The sequence below is a fragment of the Mesitornis unicolor genome, unplaced genomic scaffold, assembly GCF_000695765.1.
Source record: "Mesitornis unicolor isolate BGI_N332 unplaced genomic scaffold, ASM69576v1 scaffold13372, whole genome shotgun sequence".
Taxonomy (NCBI): domain Eukaryota; kingdom Metazoa; phylum Chordata; class Aves; order Mesitornithiformes; family Mesitornithidae; genus Mesitornis; species Mesitornis unicolor.
The window spans coordinates 3,702-10,972 of NW_010168586.1; the positions used below are offsets into that span (position 1 = coordinate 3,702).

Here is a 7,271-nt window from a genome sequence, read left to right on the forward strand (position 1 = left end):
ATATATGCATGGACATACACAGGACACTAACACGGCTGGTTACACAGATTGCCACGGACAAGGCGCTGCCTTCAACAGCACCTACATATAGGTGCTATATATACATGTGCACCCTATGCATACCAGGATTAGAGAAGATAAAGACACTCCTCTTTCTCCCCCAAGCAGCTGCCACCAGGCACACAGGCTGTGACTTGTGGTCCTGCTCCAGCCACTGGTGCAGAGCCCTTCATGCACCTCATTCACACTGATCCTCCCCAGTAGTAGGTTTTGTGAACACACACACCATTCTGTCTCTTTCTCAGTTCCTCTTTCATGAGGTATTGTACTCGAGTTGTTTGAGACAACTCCCTCATGAACAGTTTGTGACACCACCCCCGTGGCTCAAACAACAAGAGTCAGTGGAGTGTCTTCAATGTCATCTTCTAGGGTGGTGATACAAACATAGCGGACAGCAGGAGAAAAGAGAGAAGAAACAGAAGTGAGTAGATAGGTAATCATACATCAAACAATGTCTCTGCCAACTATTAAGAATAAAAATCCAACCAATATAGCTATTCCAATTTGTGCTAACCACTTCCCCCACCTGGTGAGTCCCCAAGATTCCAGGAGGGAGAAGACCCAAGATATGGGTGCATGCTCATTGAACCAGTAATTTGGCTGGAGTGACAGGAATAGTTCAGCAGTTTGATTGGCAATTTCTGTAGTTACATAATATTTCTCATCACTTAAATTCAACATATTTCAACGTTAAATAGGAGTAACATTTTCCATTAGAACATCCCCATGCTAGTCCCAGAGGAACTAGGTATATACTAGTTTTACAAGTCCAAGTATCATTATAATCCATGAAATATACTTCAGGTGTTGCAGCGAGTGGCAGGCTCTTCAAAGGGTAGTGTGTACAGGGTATACTGCAATATTTAACTCTGTTATAATTTTTAGTATTATTATAAATTTTATTACATAGCCCATGCTGATTTTTTATATCCACTAGAAAGGTAACCCAAACAAGTACACATCCCCTATCAGAACCCTTACTCTTTCCAAGAGCTAGGTTTCAGGAGGGTCTCTCGGACCAGCATTATAATCAAGAACTTTAACACATGTAAATAGATTAGACCAGCTATGTTGTAGGAGATTTGCATATTTCAATGGTTATAGGAGGGGTTTCATAAGTGACCACATCCACCATATATTTTTTAACTGGGGCTGTGCTGTATACCACTGATGTGGATCTACATGAAGTATATGTGATAAAAAGTCTTTTGCTTCATCTGAAACAGTGTCCCAGCCTAAAGATGCCCAGTGCCTATCCATATCAGGATCTCCTCTGGAGTATTATTAGGACCATTGTCAAATGGAGTATAGCCTGCCAACATTGTGTAAAGAACACCTAAGCTCCATATGTCAGAAGCAGCATCATATCCCTGTCTCATGAGAACTTTTGGTGCCACAAAGTTTGCAGTGTAGCATGGGATTGGAAGTAGCCCATTTTCTCCTCAAAGTTGTTCTGCAAATCCAAAATCACAAATCCTAATAGAAACAGCATTATTTGAATCGTCTGTATATAAAAAATTTTCTTAGGTTTAAGGTCTCAACGCACTACTCCTTGGCATTACTGGTAGTCTACAGTCTTACTTATAGCGTATAATATAGCACCAGTCCCCTGCTCCATTTAGCCCAGTGACAAGGCATATGAATCTACTATCATCATACACAGCCTTTAAAGTAATAATATTTGGAGGTTTTCCATAATGCATGAGAATCTCAATTTCTTCTCAGGGGTCCCACTTTTATTAATGGTCTTTACAGCAAATTCTGTATTTGGAGCTATGTGTATTCATCGCTTTAAGACAGGGTAGAGAACAACACTAATATATTTCTTCAGTTCATATACATTAGTAAACTGTGTGCTGTTTCCATGAAGTTGCTGTACTATTGGCAGCATAGTAGTGAGTGGTGATATTTCATGATCTTCTACAATAGTCTTTGCAACAAAACCAGATCCTTTTAAGAGCTGATATGCATTCATACTAGTTGGGACTCCTGGAGAGTCTTTTGGTGTTTTTGCTGTAAATTCTGGATCAAAACAAATGGTATATTCTGGCTTTCCAGAAGCAGGTTAAAATGGGGGTTGAATTTCTCTTTTGAACAGTTTAATCCAGTCAACAGTTAAAAAAAAAAAGAAAAAAAAAAAGAATGTCTTTTGATTTCTTCAACTTCATCTGAATCAGCCCCTAATCTGTTTGATGGGTTCCTTTTAAACAACATCCTCAGAAGACTGTGCTTCAAGGCTGAGGAACTGAGGCATTCCAAGTTTTGCTTTCAGTATCATAGTCCTAGTTTCATTTTGATCTTTATCTTGAAATGGTAGTATACCAGTGTTGTGGTTTAGGGCTGGGCTGGCCACTAAATGCTGGACAGACGCTCTCTATTAACCCCTCTCCCCACCCCAGGAGGGGAAGAGAAAGAGAATAAGGGAGAGAGACTTTATGGTTGGAAAAGAAAACTAACAGATTTAATGAAACAGTAATAATACTACTACAGAATAATAATGTAAATAGGAAAAATAATGAAATATATACAGATATGTACAAATATATATATAAAACCAATATAAAACCCTCCCCCCCAATGACAAATATGTCACCAGAGGCTTCTGCGGAGCAGGGCACTGGAAAAGTCCCAGACCGGACCCAGCAGCAGGTGGGAGCAGGATGCAGGAACTGGATTCAGGAATAGATGAATTAGGATCAGAGGCAGTAGAACTAGCAGGGTTCTCCTTGGACTTAGGCCATCACAGACAAAGGGAGAAGAGAAGAGCAGAGGGCAGAGAGTGAGACACTTGTGATCCCTCAGCTTTATATTGAGTATGACATATATGGGATGGACTACCTAGTTGGTCAGTTTTGGGTCATTTGTCATGTTCGTTCCTCCCTACAGTTACGAATATGGCACTCATGGTGTGACAGTGACCTTGCCATGTTTACATAACAAACAAACACTATCACTTATAGATGTGAACACTGTCTGGAAAAACATGCCATTAGTTTCAGCAAGTACAGCCACTTAGAAGAGACTTAGCTGAAAATTAAAATAACTAAATAGAAAATTAGTTCTATTTAGCTCAAACTGGGACAACCAGTAAGCATTTCAAATATGAGAACACTAAAAGAACACCAATCAGCACTCTGGTTGTGCTCTTGCCTGTTTACTATTTCAGATGCCATGTATTCTACAGTACCACAGAAAGAATTGACCTTCTCTGGATCTACTAATTAATTGCAGAGTCTGTTAACTTAATATGTCCTGCTTCATGAAACAAAATGTTTTCTAACTTCAGGTCCCTGTATACATTTCCCAAGCTATGAAGGTGATTCAAAGCAAGGGCCATTTCTGCCAGGTAGAATTTCACATCTCCCTTTCTAAACATAACCTCTTTGGATAATGGTGTGAATACATCTCCTCCCCTGAAAAAATCCAATATTAAATATAGTTTCCCTAAGTCTGAAAGGCATAGTGCAGTTTGACAACAAATGGATTATTTACTTCTACTAATATACTCCCTCCATTTTTGTATGAACTCTATCCCAAACTTTAAAAGAAGCTTTTTTCAATAATTTTCTTGCATAAAGTTGCCCAGCATCAGGACCAATTACTTTCCTTATGAGGAAGACCTTTCCAAATGATCCCTGTCCAAGAACCTTAAGTAGTTCAGACTGTGCTGTATCTTTTTTTTCACATCCTTCTTTCACATAGTGTGTAATAGGAATTTTTCACACTTCCTTTATCGTGGTGAAATTATGTTCTAATAAGTAGACAGAGTTGAGGATTGATTCTCTCCTCACGTTTAAACTTTATCTGCTCCCTCTCCTCCTAAGGATAGTGGCCAGCCACTGGCCACTGATGGAGCTAGCGGAAGAGCTTGCAAAACCACTCTCCATCATTTATCAACAGTCCAGGTTAACTGGAGAGGTTCCAGATGACTGGAAGCTTGCCAATGTGATGCCCATTACAAGAAGGGCCGGAAAGAGGATCCAGGGAACTACAGACCTGTCAGCCTGATCTCGGTGCCAGGGAAGGTTATGGAACAAATTGTCTTGAGTGCCATCACACGGCACATGCAGGACAACCAAGTGATCAGGCCCAGCAGGCAGGGGTTCATGAAAGGCAGGTCCTGCCTGACCAACCTGATCTCCTTCTATGATCAGGTGACCCACCTAGTGGATGAAGGAAAGGCTGTGGATGTTGTCTTCCTGGACTTTAATAAAGCCTTTGACACTGTGTCCCACAGCATCCTCCTGGAGAAGCTGGCAGCTCATGGCTTGGACAGGTTTACTCTTCACTCGGTAAAAAAGACACTGTACCTTTCCTTAATGAGCGAAACATGAGACCTGTCTACAACCAACATGGAGAAGGCTGAGGTACTCAACAACTTTTATCCCTCAATCTTCAGAAGCTCTAGCCATGACGCCCAAGTCCAAAGGCAGAATCCAAAGGCAGGGACTGGGAGAATGAACTTCCAATCACCATAGAAGATCGGGTTCAGGACCACCTAAGGGACCTGAAGGTGCACAAGTCCATGGGACTGATGAGATGCATCTGTGGGTCCTGAGGGAACTGATGGATGTAGTTGCTAAGGCACTGTCCATCACATTTGAAAAGCTGTGGCAGACTGGTGAAGTTTCCAGTGACTGGAAAAGGGAAAACATAACCCCCATTATTAAAAAGGGAAAAAAGGAAGACCTAGGGAACTACAGGCCAGTCAGTCTCACCTCTGTGCCTGGCAAGATCATGGAGCAGAAGGCTCTGCTAAGGCACATAAAAAATAAGGAGGTGATTTGTGACAGCCAATGTGGCTTCATCAAGGGCAAATCGTGCCTGACAAATTTGGTGGCCTTCTACAACAGGGTTACAGAATTGATGGATAAGGGAAGAGTGAGTGATGTCATCTCCCTGGAATCGTGCAAAGCATTTGACACTATCCTGCACAACATTCTTGTCTCTAAAATGTAGAGACATAGATTTGACAAGTGGACCATTTGGTGGATTAAGAATAAGAAGGCTGGATTGTCATACTCAAAGAGTTGCATCAATGGCTCGATGTCCAAGTGGATACCAGTGATGAGTAAAGTCCTTTAGGGGTCTGTATTGGGACTGGCGCTGTTTAACAACTTTGTTGGTGACATGGACAGTGTGATCGAGTTCACCTTCAGCAAGTTTGTGGACGACACCAAGCTGTGTGGCATGGTCAACACGCTGGAGGGAAGGGATGCCATCCAGAGGGACCTGGACAGACTAGAGAGGTGAGCTTGTACGAACCTCATGAAGTTCAACAAGGCCAAGTGCAAGGACCTGCACCTGGGTCAGGGCAATCCCAAACATGGATACAGGTTGGGTGAAGAATGGCTCGAGAGCAGGCTTGCAGAGAAGAACGTGGGGGTACTGGTGGATGAAAAACTGAATATGAGCCAGCAATGTGCGCATGCAGCCCAGAAAGCAAATTGCATCCTGGGCTGCATCAAAAGCAGCATGACCAGCAGGTTGAGGGAGATGATTCTCCCCCTCTACTCCACTCTCGTGAGACCTGACCTGGAGTACTGTGTACAGCTCTGGGGGCCCCTGCATAAGAAAGACATGGACCTGTTCGAGCAAGTCCAGCAGAGGGCCATGAAGATAATCAGGGGGCTGGAGCACCTCCCCTATGAGGCCACGCTGAGAGAGTTGGGGCTATTGAGCCTGGAGAAGAGAAGGCTCCAGGGAGACTTTATAGCAGCCTTCCAGTACATGAAAGAGGTCTCCAGTAAAGATGGAGAGGGACTCTTTATCAGGGAGTGTAGTGATAGGATGAGGGGTAATGGTTTCAAACTGGAAGAGTGTAGATTTAGACTAAATATTAGGAAGAAATTCTTTACTGTGAGGGTGGTGAGGCACTGGCACAGGTTGCCCAGAGTTTTGACTGCCCCCTCCCTGAAAGTGTTCAAGGCCAGGTTGGATGGTGCTTTGAGCAACATTGTCTAGTGGAAGGTTTCCCTGCCCATGGCTCAGTGTGCTTTTGAAAAAGTATTTCTGTTTACATAGAACTTGTAAAGAATATTATTATGGTCTGATAAGTTCCCTTTTTGTAGTACCCTAGAAACTTCAATGATTACCTGCAGTTTTTTAAAGAAAAATGTTATTCAACAATTTCATAATCACACAAAACTGCTGTTATTAATGGCTTTCCAGTAGAGACATCACCCAAGGTTCTTATTTTCTTGTGCTGCTTCTGTTGTATAATTGGTTTCTGGTAGTATCAAACTACTAGGAAATCTCAGTAACATAGTTAATCTCTAAATGTTACAATTCAGTCTTAGCAGGGTCTGCTTTCAGAGAACCTCAAATTTAACAAGATGTTTTGAATCTTGTGTGTGCTTTGGTGACGTGTTGTAGTTTTTGCGCTTAATGCAGTAACATGTTCAAATTGGAATACCTAGTGCTTACATCACTTCCATTTTCGATTACCAGCACTGTGGCACTGGGCAGTATTTATATCTAGAGTTACAGATCATAATTGAATCCAAAAGCTTATAAAGACATAGCAGCCTACTCTGACGCTTGATGGAAGTGCTATCCCTGCGTGCTATCCACAGCTGCCAGCACCTGTCCCTCAGCGCAATCCAGAGAGGGGAGAGATCACTATGCCCTGATGCAAGTGGTGCAACTACTGAATTTTGCTTCTACGTGATTTGGAGGATGGAGCAATAATAAAGAAATCATGCAGTTCTTAGAGCTATTTGGTTACTGCAAGCCCAGTCTCTATAGATGGTGATAGATCTCTGCCTTTCAGTAAGCAAGTTCAAGTTACACAGAAGGTAAATATAAAGATATGAAAGCTTTGAATGTATTCATACTGAAGACCCATACTTAAAGAACAATTCTTGTTTAAACAGATAGTTTTTTGTCTTTGTTTAACTCTGTTGAATTGTAAATTAATGTGTGATTTGCTGTAAGTACTATTTCATTTCTAAAGATGGTAACTGCCAAGTAATTCACTTTCAAAGCAGGATGGCCTAATTGAAAATATCTATCTAAATAAAAGAAGTTAGTTTACATTAATATAATAGTGAAATGCCAGGATTTTTTGAAGGAACACAATACACCTGAAAATAATTGTGGCAGATATTAAATCAAAGGAAAAGAATTTGCATCTCTGTGGAACACTTTTCATATGCTTTTGAAATACCTGAAATACATGATCATGGAATCATAGAATGGTTTGAGTTGGA

At 41.6% G+C, this 7,271-nt stretch overlaps 1 pseudogene; it reads right to left on the reverse strand.

Moving 5' to 3' along the window:
- Positions 1-1,295: 1,295 nt before the first annotated feature.
- LOC104536459 lies at positions 1,296-3,779 on the reverse strand (annotated as a pseudogene).
- Positions 3,780-7,271: the final 3,492 nt, after the last annotated feature.